At 40.4% G+C, this 12,308-nt stretch overlaps 1 protein-coding gene across 1 annotated transcript in view; it reads right to left on the minus strand.

Annotated features, from left to right (window-relative positions):
* Positions 1-12,308, minus strand: part of LOC138503894 (mucin-5B-like) — a 1,431,798-nt gene that overhangs the window by 792,646 nt on the left and 626,844 nt on the right. The window lies entirely within an intron of this gene.

Here is a 12,308-nt window from a genome sequence, read left to right on the forward strand (position 1 = left end):
TAAAGTACCCATTGAGGAAACCATGCTTTCACCCAAGACAATATGATGGTCATTTGAACGAGATTCCTGATGAAATAAAGAAAATGAATGACCAGGATGAATGGTGACATCATACAAAGCTGAATCGAAACCCATATAGAAGGATAACCAGACCAGAGAGGCAGACGATTTATAAAGAACAAAGAAATACAGAGGATAAGTGACATCTTGGGATCAAGAGGAAAAGACTTATGCCACAACCCTAATGAAGAAACTTGGTGTCCGGACATTTTGTCGAAAGACATTTCGTCGAAAGACATTTGGTCGACGGAATTTGGTCGAAAACCAAATGGTCGAATTTTTTTTTTATTCATATATATATTTTTTAGGCTTTAGTTTAGGGGAAAAAAGGGTTTTTTAGAAAAAAAGGGGTAAAAAATAAAAAAAGTGAAAACATTTTTTTTAAAAATTCGACCATTTGGTTTTCGACCAAATGGTTTCGACCAAATGTCCTGTCGACCATTTGTTTTCGACGAAATGTCTGGAAACCAAGAAACTTAGTTAGTTTAAACGTGTACAGATGCAATGAAACACAAGCAGCAAGTGATCATGAAGCTAGCCACATGCTTAAATAGATGAGACCGCAGCAATCGCCAACATATACCTATATACCTCATAGATACACAAGTAAAGAATGAATGTTTTCACTATGTATAAAGCAGTACTCAACAACAAGGGAGGCCTCATTTCAGTTTCGCAGTTACAAAAAGCAATTGAATTAAACAGAAAATATTTTAACTAAGGATTTGACTGAGCCAAGGTCTTATCAAACTGGAATTGGCTGACATTAGGTACAATAACGTAAAGAACAGAAGCTCCTGTTCAAGAAGGTCAAGCAAAAACAAAAGACGTCAGAGGACTATTGAAGAATAAAATCAAAACACGAAAAGGCTCAATTCATGATGTCCAGTCATGTGATGGAAGAAAGTTGGACGGATGAGAACATCGCACCTACGCAGGGAAGCTGGATAGCACCCATACTCCTTAAAAATTCTCAGAGAACAGTACAGACTCAAGGCCAACTTCAAAGTACTAATTGACACTGGACTATTGAGGTGATGATGGATCACATTTTTAATTGGTGGGAAGCTGGTATCAAGACAAGCTCAAGCTCACCCGCACCTGGTTGTTCAGTCTGCGTGCTGCTCACGTAGGTGGAAAATTACTGACAGTGGTTAGTATCCAACCAATTGTAAGGGACCACGTAGTTAGGGGTCCTATAGTTTATGTAGCCAATGGGATGTTGTACATTTAGAGACGTTCATAGTGGCCATTTGAGGGGAAGGCTTAGTTGCCCCACCTGATGTTAACTATCCTATTATCTCTCTCCGTTACTCCATACAGATATATAACCTATGCTTAGTTATTCACTTAGGACCAATCACACTTCCCAATAAGTTTCTGAAGTTTGCCACTTAGGATGACGTTGGTAATGACACAGGTCTAAACTTCAGTAGTGACACATTTGGTCTATAAAAATTCTGTTTTTTTCTTAAATGAGTTAGAGACAGAGTATCGAGTGATTGCTGATGTTCGTTGTACTCCCTGTTTTAAATACTTACATTAAAACAGACAAACATTTGCCAAGCCATTTGTGTCTTCTGCATTATTGATGTTTGATTAAACTCTGCATTCTCATCCATCTCCAGGGTATTGCTACTCATCTTAAAGGGCTGGAAGCCTCCAGTTCAATTAATTTTGGTAGAATGGCAAGCTCTGACCCCTACTAATGTGAGCCCAGTTCCGGCGGGTATGGCTACCATGTCAGGTCAGGTGATAAACACTGCCAAACCAGTAAAGAGATATAGGCACAGTGCTGATTTAGATACTGGAGGGGTTGATCCCTATCCGACTGATACAGTCTGGGTCTCTAAAAAAAACACTGGATAGAGCTGCTATGTCTGCTCCCTCATCCCATATGGCATGAGTGCCTGCAGAACATTTGTGGCAACTGAAATCCCAGCAGCAAGAGCACAATGTCTCATGTACCTATCAATGTGCACCACAAGGGGAAGATTCCAAGGGGTAAGAGCAACCTTGAGGTGGATGTCTAAGAAGACCTTTCCATCTGAAGACAACTACATAATGACCCCAGACATGATGGACAATTACTGAAAAAAAGATCAGGCTATAGAATACATAACTGAAGGTGAAGCCCGCGTGGAGTAAAGGGCGCGCTGTTGTCTGCTGTGCGGCTGCTACATTGAGACAAGAACTCTGTTTGGAGATATTGCATATACTTGCCTTTCGTACACGAGGAGCTTCGTTTGACAATTCCTGCAGCCGCTCCGAATCGCGTAAGTCTCACGGCCCAGCTGCGAGCAGTTGAAGTGAGCGGTAGCCTGCTGCAACATGTGACTCGTGTCACGTGACCTACAGAAGCTACTCCCCCTGCTGCAAGCCTCAAAAGCAGAACAGCGTGACCCTTGCGGCGTGAAGCCCGGGTGGAGTAAAGGGCGCGCTGTTGTCTGCTTTTTGCGGCTGGTCAAGGCGGTAAGTGCTGATCAACAGATCTGAAAATCCCTTCCTGTGTCATACGCCCAGTTGAGTTGCAGAACCCAGCGTTGGAAACACAAACAACAAAGACCTAGCATAAAAAGGGAAGTTAGAGGAATCTATTGCACAAATTCACAAAAATCCCGCTGCTCATACGACAAGAGAGGAAAACACTCCACATGATGATAACAAAACAGAACATATACTCATAGAAGGAAACACTGAAACACCGAAAATAAATGTAAGAGCAATACCGAAAAAAGAAAATGTTCTCCCATTTCTTAAAGGGCAGTTGCCGACTAAAGATAATATAGCTGTAAAAGCTTCAACAGATTCGAATAGACCAAATAATCACAATGCGCAAAAATCGATTGCATTTAAAGCTGCGGGAACAAACAAACTCTATGCTTGTAAATAGTTATTCACTTAACCTTCAACTAGAAGAACTAATGAATGATAACCAAGGAGATACATGTGTGGTGCAGATGACTGCATCTGATGGTATATCACACCCAGATCAACCAATAGGGAAAAATCAGACGAAAACAGGTGAAGAAGATAACTGCGTTACCCCGTCCTTACAAGAGCGAGCTAAAGCGGCCAAATTACTTTGGCAGTCAACATACACACCATCAGGGATTAAGAACATTGATCACAACAAACCTATAGCACTCAGAATCGCTCACCTGTCTCTTGATATCACCGAAATTGACGCCATTATGGAGTCCCAGGAAAAAAGAAACAAAGTCTTTGACGGGGTAATTACGCCAAATCACCTAAATAATATCAAGACCTCCACGCCAATTATGCGATCAAGTTCCAGCTCAATTGGTGCTAAAAAGACAATCCAGTTGAACAAAGTGTCACCCAAGCCAAAGACGGAAGAATCTGACGCCTCCGCCTTGAATTTAACAGCGGAACACCAATCCCAAGCACCGGAATCGCAACAAAGAATCCCAACGACCATATTAGACCTACAAAATACATTGGTAGCAGTGCTGTCGACTGCAATGATTCAGTTTTTAAAGATACAGGAATATATGGTTGAATGTTGCTGGTAATGATAATGACTAAACAAACATATTTGGAAACATTCATAAATACTATTCAAGAACGGCTAAAACAAGAAGCCGAAGCATCTAGAGTTTGGCAATCGCGATTAGCTGAATTTGCAAGAGTCGACCGAGTAGACAAACAGAATCTCTTGGAGACGGTGTCAACGATTACCAAAAAATTGATGGATGATCAAACAAAAAAACAGGCGCATATGATGGAACAAAAACAACATGCAACAATTCATACACAAACCGAAGTTAGAAATAAAAAAGAAGATAAATCAGACCAAAGTTCTCAATATGAAATCCAAATCATCCCGATGACGCCAATAAATTTGCCAATACCCACACATCCAGTTAATACCCAACCACCAGCTTGTACCCGGTTCGATATATTTGATCTCTCGAAGCATGGAATTGTGGGACAAGATCTAATAACTAAACCAAAGAGTAATAAAAAAAAAGAAAACAACTAAAAAAAATAGAATGGATCTCACGCATTTCTGAGAAAAATTAAGTTAACACAGAAAACATTAGCAGATGAGGCAAATAAGACCAACAACCAGCCTACTCTAAAACAAAAAGGTACACAACAAAAAACCATTGAAAGAAAAAGGGCGGTAACACAAAAAGAGCAGACCAATGTAGATATGAACATAATGCCCGAACCATTGGATGACCTGCTGGAAATAATCAATAACAAGATACCTAGTCAATTCGAAAAACCTACTCCATTAATAGACTTATCAACTGCTGATGATATGAGTGACTATAATTCCATATCAATTAATTCACAAGACGCGAATCTGATCGTCGTCGATGAATACCAAGATACGCCGATGGAACAAACCGTAACTGAATCTGAGGAGGAAGAGACAAATAGCTTTGCATTGGAATATTCAATAGTATCCAACGATGAATCATGGTTATCACTAGAGACGCAACCTGAAGATAGCAGACATAATAGCCTGATGTCACAATCAAGTCCTATTTTAGTTAGACCAAAATTTCAAAATCCACAGAATACAACATCCGCCTATAGAATAGCTCTATTTCCAACAACAGCTATTACAGAAGACCCGGTAATAATGAATAGAGCCAATATTCTACGGTTGTTCAAAGCAATCCCACAAGTGGAGAAAATAAAATCGCATGATCTAGATCTAGTACTCTTTCCAAATAAGCAAGATACGGAAGAGGTTCAAATTGACTTTTACAATCAAGATATAATGCAAATGGTTCTAGCAACGAAACATCAATTTGAGAAACTAGGATTTGGAATTGAGGAAATCTTTGTCTCTCGGGCATTAGCTGAAAAAAAAGCAAAAAATCTGGCTCCATTTGAGCATCAGAAATCAATCAATAATGAGGACCAGAACAAAGGGATAAAGGTTGTTCAAAATCGGTATAGCCCAAACACAAAGATACAGGCCCAAGGTGACCCACACTCACAAGCCATATGGCGAGATTATCGCGAGATCTCACAAATGAAACCAAATTTGAAGACTAAGCAAAGTGGAACGAAAACCTATCTATAACAACTAAAAAAGAATGAAACCCAAAAGTGTAGAATTTCACTGGGATCGTGGAATACAAGAGGAAATAAACATCTCCTAGAAAAACACTCAAAATGCCTGGACAATTTGGATATCATCTGTTTGCAAGAAACATGGCTAACTGAAGAGGTGATTTGCGATGGGTTTAGTACACTAATGAATCCGGCGATTACAGCACAACAAGGTAGACCCGCAACAGGAATGTTGATACTATCAAAAATATTCCCAACATGGACAATCATAGCAAGTAAAAAGATACATCCGTGGGCACAATATGTAACCATCAAAATGGCAACAGACAACAAGGATGAAACAGTGGTCGCCTTGGATGACTATTTGATATCCATCTTTAATATATATTGGAACCCTAATGCAATGTCAGAGACGAAATTTATCGATTCCATATACGATGAAATTGACAACATGGCCAGCGATAACAGCGGAACGGATTTCATTATGGTAGGAGATTTTAACTTTCATTTATTTGATAAAAAAGGTGAGATGTTAGACCCTAGCTCACTGTCGAGTAGAGCAAAAAATGGATGAGAGAAATGAAACAGAGAAACATAGATTTAAGTACACAACCAACAGACAGTGAAGGAAAACCTTTACCAACATGGTCAGGTGAAACATCTAATTCAATTATCGACTACATATTTACATCGGAAATAATCAGAAGCTTAACCACTTCAACAGGAAACTCAATTCAGCAGGATAGCGATCACCATTTAATCCAGATAGAATGGTCCAGTCAGCCAGCAAGTGACCAACGCCTAATACTACCTGACCTTGAGCTAACAAATGGGATGAACAGACTCAGGATAAAACTCAACCAAATGTCGGAAATAGTCTCAACCTTTGAAGGGGCACCAATCCAAGACAACATAAAAGTGGATTATGGTTGGATCCTAGAAAAATACCAACATAAGGGTGCAAAGAATAAGCAAAAACCAATTCACCCTCATTATTTCAATATCGAAGTTCAAACAAAAAAGAAACAACACTACAAATCGTTACGAAAATTGCGAAAACTCAAAGCTCCTAATTTTGAAATGGAAATAAAAAAAGAAAAGAGTAAGTATTCCAATGCAATAAAAGCTATCAAAACATCGTTAAAACAGAACGATGCAGAAGCAATCTTGGCAGCACTTAACCAAAAAAATACGCGTCAGCTATGGTCAATGTTGAACATATCAGCGTCAAGACAGAATATTATTCAAGAAGTGGATGCAAACAGATGGGTGATGTACTATTCGACATTATACAAAAAGACTGTACAAACAGTTAGGAATGTTAGAGAAAGAGATGATGAGCCATGGGACCTTAAATGGGACAATGAAGACATCATTAATACCATCAACTTACTCAAATCGTCGAGAGCTCCAGGACCTGATGGGCTAGCAAACAGCGATCTAAAAGCAGCCCCAGACCATTGGGCCAAGTTTATGAGTCATCTATTAGGACTAATTGAAAAGACGAAAAAGATACCTCAGTCCTGGACTAGAGCGGTTTTGATCCCAATTTACAAAACTGGAGATAGAAAAGATCCGGCCAGTTATAGACCGATAGCTTTGCTGGACCCTTTGGGTAAATTATTTGCTGGCTTCCTACAAACAAAGCTGAATCTATGGGCGAAAGACAATAATAAAAAAGCCAAAAGACAAACAGGCTTTGTCAAACACATAGGTACCAATGTCAACCTCCTACTGCTGAATATGTTGAAACATGAAGCAATGGCTAAATCACAACAACTCTATGCTATCTTCATAGACTTAAAAACTGCTTTTGATTCAGTTAATAGACAACTCTTATGGGCTAAGTTAAGAGACTGGGGTTGCCCTTCAAATATTCTGAATCCAATAAAAGAACTATATTCGAATATGTCAATATGGGTCCGTTTGACAAAAGAGGGAAGAGTGACTGACTTCATTCCAGCTGAGAACGGCCTAAAGCAATGCTGTCCATTAGCCGCGTGTCTCTATAACCTTTTTACTTACGACTTCGGAGAAAAAATTCAAACCAACTTAGCGAATCCACCAAAAATCAATAGCGAAACCATTCAAACGTTAATCTATGCAGACGACATTATTATTTTGGACAAAACATTGAAAGGATTGCAGCAAACAGTGAATAAAGCACAAGATTACATGGTCAACAACAAGCTACAAATCAACATCGACAAAACAAGAATAATGAAACTGATTAATTTAAAAACAAAGACACAACATAATATGAAGATTCAGATAGAAAATCAAGTGATCATGACAACCAAAACAATCAAATATCTAGGGGCTATAATCAATCCTTCAGCTAACGAAGCAGAGTGGCAAGAACATATTGAAGCAAAAGCGAGATCTTTGGCAAAACAAGGATGTCTCTTTCACTTAAAATACGGAACCTATTCGGCAAAAGCCACGATTCTGCCGTACAAACAAAAAGTCATCCCAGTTTTGACATATGCAAGCGAAACACTCATTAATCAAAAAATAATGAGATCCCCTCTTTATGAGGCACTATTCTGGAGAAAAACACTTGCCTTGCCTAAAACGTTTCCTATGAACAGATTAAGATTCGAATTAGCCTTACAATCGGTACAATCAATAGTACTATGGAAACAAATGGACTTGCTAAGAAAAATCATGTCTGATGATGAAATACCAGCTTTGGAAATCCTAAAAGAAAAAAACTAAGCTTTCCAAACAGCAGCCTTACTGAAATGGTCTAATGAAATCAAAGTGAAAATGAGAGTGGAAGACATCACAGAGGAATTGTTGATTAATAGACCACAATATGCAAAACAGAAAATACAAACGAATGATTGGTTAAGAACAGTGGAATTGCAGAAAAAGTACAAACGGCACCTTCATGCAGAAACACAGGTGAGGGCACTTAATCAACTACATAAATTTTTGGTACAGTTCCCCAGTTGCAATATTCGTGATTTCTTCCTGCACTTTCGACTAAATATATTGCCTAGCCGCGAATATCAAGCATTGATAGATAAAACACATAATAACTCTGATGCCTGTCGCTTCTGCAACCAAGTTAGACCAGAAACCCTCTTTCATTTGATCATGATATGTCCAGCCTTCAAAGCGAAAAGAGACTTATATAAAGATTTCTTTAAAATTTCTGAAAAACAATTGACAACAGAAGAAAGATGGGCGGAACTTCTCGATGGAAACAACCAACGCCTAATATTTACTGTGATTAAATTTATTTTGGAATGACTTTACTAGAGGAAACGTAGATGAATAACTCGAATGGTAACGTCTGACAATTTTTATAGGTATGGACAAATGAAAAGTTTGTTAATTAAAAGAAAACATTTTAATAACAAAAAAAATAAATAACTGAAGGTCCACAAAACGGAGAAACAAGAGCCATTACATTAAAAGAGTAACCCTGTCCCAAGAGCGGACCACCAGAAATAGTGGAGAACCAGGTTGCTGGGAGAGACCACAGATGCTGGTGTATGGTCAATTATACATAGCTGATGGATAGAAAGAAGGGGTGGTGTGGAGCAAGGCACATAAGCTCCTACCAGTTCCAGTTGGCAGAAGAAAATGCTTAAAGGAATGGAAAACAAGTGGGACGTTGCTAACATGGGTAGAAAATGAAGCTGGGCCCATGCCCACAGTACCAATCAAAGGAGCAGCATTATGTTTCCAGAACGAACATCCAGTGAAAGTAGGAGGAGACTAGGAATACAAGCGGACAATATAAGTTCCAGGCATGAAAGTTGGACCAGCAGTATGTACGCATCACTATTGGGCCTGCAGATCAAAAGCGTATGAGAAGATATCATCTAACTGGGAGGAGTGTGCTCACTGGTGCACATCAACACACCAGCATTGGTAGTACCACAAAAGGACATTAAGGTGGATGGATTTCCTAAAATGGACTATAAGAGAAGAAAGAAGAGATGTATACGGCTAACAAGAGTGAAAAGAGGAAACTATGCATCCTCGAAAAAGGAGGAGTCTCTGGATGTGATACCACCCGAGCAGAGATTGTTCAGCAGAATGGAAGTTTTGTTTGCATCTATTGTTCCTGCAGTGCAGACTAGCACACATGCAAAATGGTTCTATATAATGGCTGTAATGCATTGAATCCCTAAGGAATCTGCCTGCTTTTATATCTGCTAATAGCAAGGAGATTTGTTAAGAATCTGATATAAATGTTGCATGCCCTGGCTAAGGATAGGTGTCATTCACACCATTTGAACAATAAAGTGCAAAAAGGCATAAAGGCGATTTCACCTGTTTTTACTCCTTGTTGTATGAAAATGATAGCATAACTGGATCCCTGCATGCAGTTTAGAAGGGTTTGAAAAATAACCCCTCCCCCTGTCCATCGGTAACAGTTGCTATGCTGAGAAAGATCTAAGTAATTTCACTTCAACACAACTCACTTAAAAACAACTCACCACTTTAAAAGAAAGGTATTTTTATCTACTATTCATCTCCACACGCATCACCTTCGTTTGAAATGTGTTCTCAGCTTTTTTGTAATTATTTTTCCTACATTTACAGATACTTACCTGAAAAAACATTTTAACCTCTTTCTTGACCCCAAACAACTGTTTGCACCCTATTCCTCGCATCTCTAGCGACATCAGGAGTGAGGCATCGGCCTCCTCCTGCAACTCTTCATGGACAGGAGGAGGCCGATGCAGCGAAACAAAGGTGTTTAAGCCTGGAGCTTCTGCTCCTAGAAGATGGCCGCCACCACTGACGACCCATCCAGCGAGTCTGCTGCTGATGTAGCTCACAGCCCTTCGCGACAGTGAGGCCGCCTCTATGACCCGGTGGCGCTCCCTGGTTGGAGGGATCTTGTATCTTCATTGGCTCCCACTGAAAAGGGCAAGCCGGGCGGCAGGCCCCCCTCCACCTATTTGTCGCCACCTGCTTCTTGCAAACAATTGATATCCCTGCAAGCACCGCCATGATATCTCACTTGCTTCACTGCTAGCAAGGTAAGACGTGTCATATACCACTTTTCCATTTCACTTGTTTTTCGGCATTGATCGTTTCACCTGACTCGTTTCCCTGTCCCTACTATCTGCATTTCCATGTTTAAACTGAATTCACTACTAAGGCATATAGTCACCCCATTGCAAAACCTCCTGCTCTTCACTCGCTCATGCCAGACCTTAACCTACCCTTAGCCTCTATCCACCCTTCTCCATGCCTACTGGCATCACCTGCCGTTGCAGTCTCATCTAACATGTGAGGAGATGCTCCAAATACGTTCCCAACTCTGTATCTGATCCTCCTCCTCACTAACCTCTTGTGAGAACAATACAGCTTTGTGCTGCGCACATGTACTGTCTTCATTTTGAAATGTACCGAATTTGTTAATGCAGCCCTGCGCTGCACGCATGTATTACTTTCACTCTGTAACTTATCTGATTTGACAATGCCGCCCTCCGCTGCCCACACGCACCGCCTTGATTTTTAAACTTACCAGCTTTGTCAATGCAGCCCTGCACTGCCCACATTTATTGCCTTGACTCTGAAACGTACCTGATTTGTTGATGCTGCCCTGTGCTGCCCACATGTATTGCTTTGACTCTGAAACATACCTGATTTGTCAATGAAGCCCTGCACTGCCCACATGTATTGCTTTGACTCAAACATACCTGATTTGTCAATGCAGCCCTGCAGTGCCCACACACATTGCCTTGATTTTTAAATTTACCGGATTTGTCAATGCAGCCCTGCACTGCCCATATGTATTTCCTTTATTCTGAAACGTACCAGATTTGTCAATGCAGCCCTGCGCTGCCCACATGTATTGTATTGACTATGAAACTTACCTGATTTCTTAATGCAGCCCTGCGCTGCCCACATGTATTGTCTTGACTCTGAAACTTACCTGATTTGTCAATGCAGCCCTGCGCCGCCCACATGTATTACTTTGACTCTGAAACTTACTTGATTTGTCAATGCAGCCCTGCACTGTCCACATCTATTGCCTTGACTCTGAAAATTACCTGATTTGACAATGCAGCCCTGTGCTGTCAACATGCACTGTTTTTGATTTTGAAACTTACCTGATTTGACAATGCAGCCCTGTGCTGTCAACATGCACTGTTTTTGATTTTGAAACTTACCTGATCTGACAATGCAGCCTTGCGTTGTTTACATGCCTTATTCTTTGTGACCACCTGATTACTCTGGATACATGCCAAGCAACACCCCACACTTGATCTCTAAGCACTTTACCCTGTAACCTTGTAACTTATGCAACAAAAATGTAACATTGTATATAAGTAACCTCTGTAACCAACTTCTTAAGAACAAGAACCCAGATACCTCAGGGATCAGCACGCTATATATGTGTATAAATAAAATACATAAAATAAATAAATGATTGCTGAAGTTTTTTATGTTTGTTTCATTTCTATATCACACCCCTTTTTAACCTCTGTTCCCCTAAGTATTAATTGTTATCATTGTTTGTGTAATGTTTTTTAACTACACATTTTTTTTAATGTCTGTAGGGGCATATTAAATTAAGTGGTAATTACATGCCTGGGACCCCCAACACTTGCACTTATGTGTCGCCTTTCCCCTTAATAAAACACTGGCAGAAAAATACACTTTGCAGTTTTATATTAGATTCCAATGGAATCCGCTCACTCCTGAGCATGTGCTAATATGAGGTGCATTCCGCTGGAATCCATTTGTTTTACACCTGTAAGAAAATCTCATGTAGGCGTAAAACGAAGAGCTCTTCTGAGGCATAGGCAGGCAGCAAAGCCGTCTACTGAAGTGGAGCATAAACGGTTGGCGGAAAAGAAGTTTTCGCTTTCTGTTTATCTTTTATGCTCCACTTCGTTTTACAGCTGTCCTGAGGCATAGGACGACAGCAAAGAGGAAATAGTAACTCCGCTTTGCTTTCCCCCTCCACCTCAGGAGAACACTTCATTTTACACCTGCAGGTGCTAATGAGACGGCGGATTCCATTGGGATTCATGGGCTTCATTATGAGTGCGACGGTCTGGAAACAAGGGTGCTGGTAAGCTTACCGGCACGCATGATTCCGAACTGCCACACTACGAGTCTGCCTACAGAGGCTGTTGCGCCCGGCAGGCCTGACCCTGGTGGGCGCAATGGCCCCTGCAGGTAGACTTGACATGGAAGCACAGGCACCG

Source organism: Ambystoma mexicanum, chromosome 11 (assembly GCF_040938575.1).
Source record: "Ambystoma mexicanum isolate Mex_15411 chromosome 11, UKY_AmexF1_1, whole genome shotgun sequence".
In the NCBI taxonomy this organism is placed as follows: Eukaryota; Metazoa; Chordata; class Amphibia; order Caudata; family Ambystomatidae; genus Ambystoma; species Ambystoma mexicanum.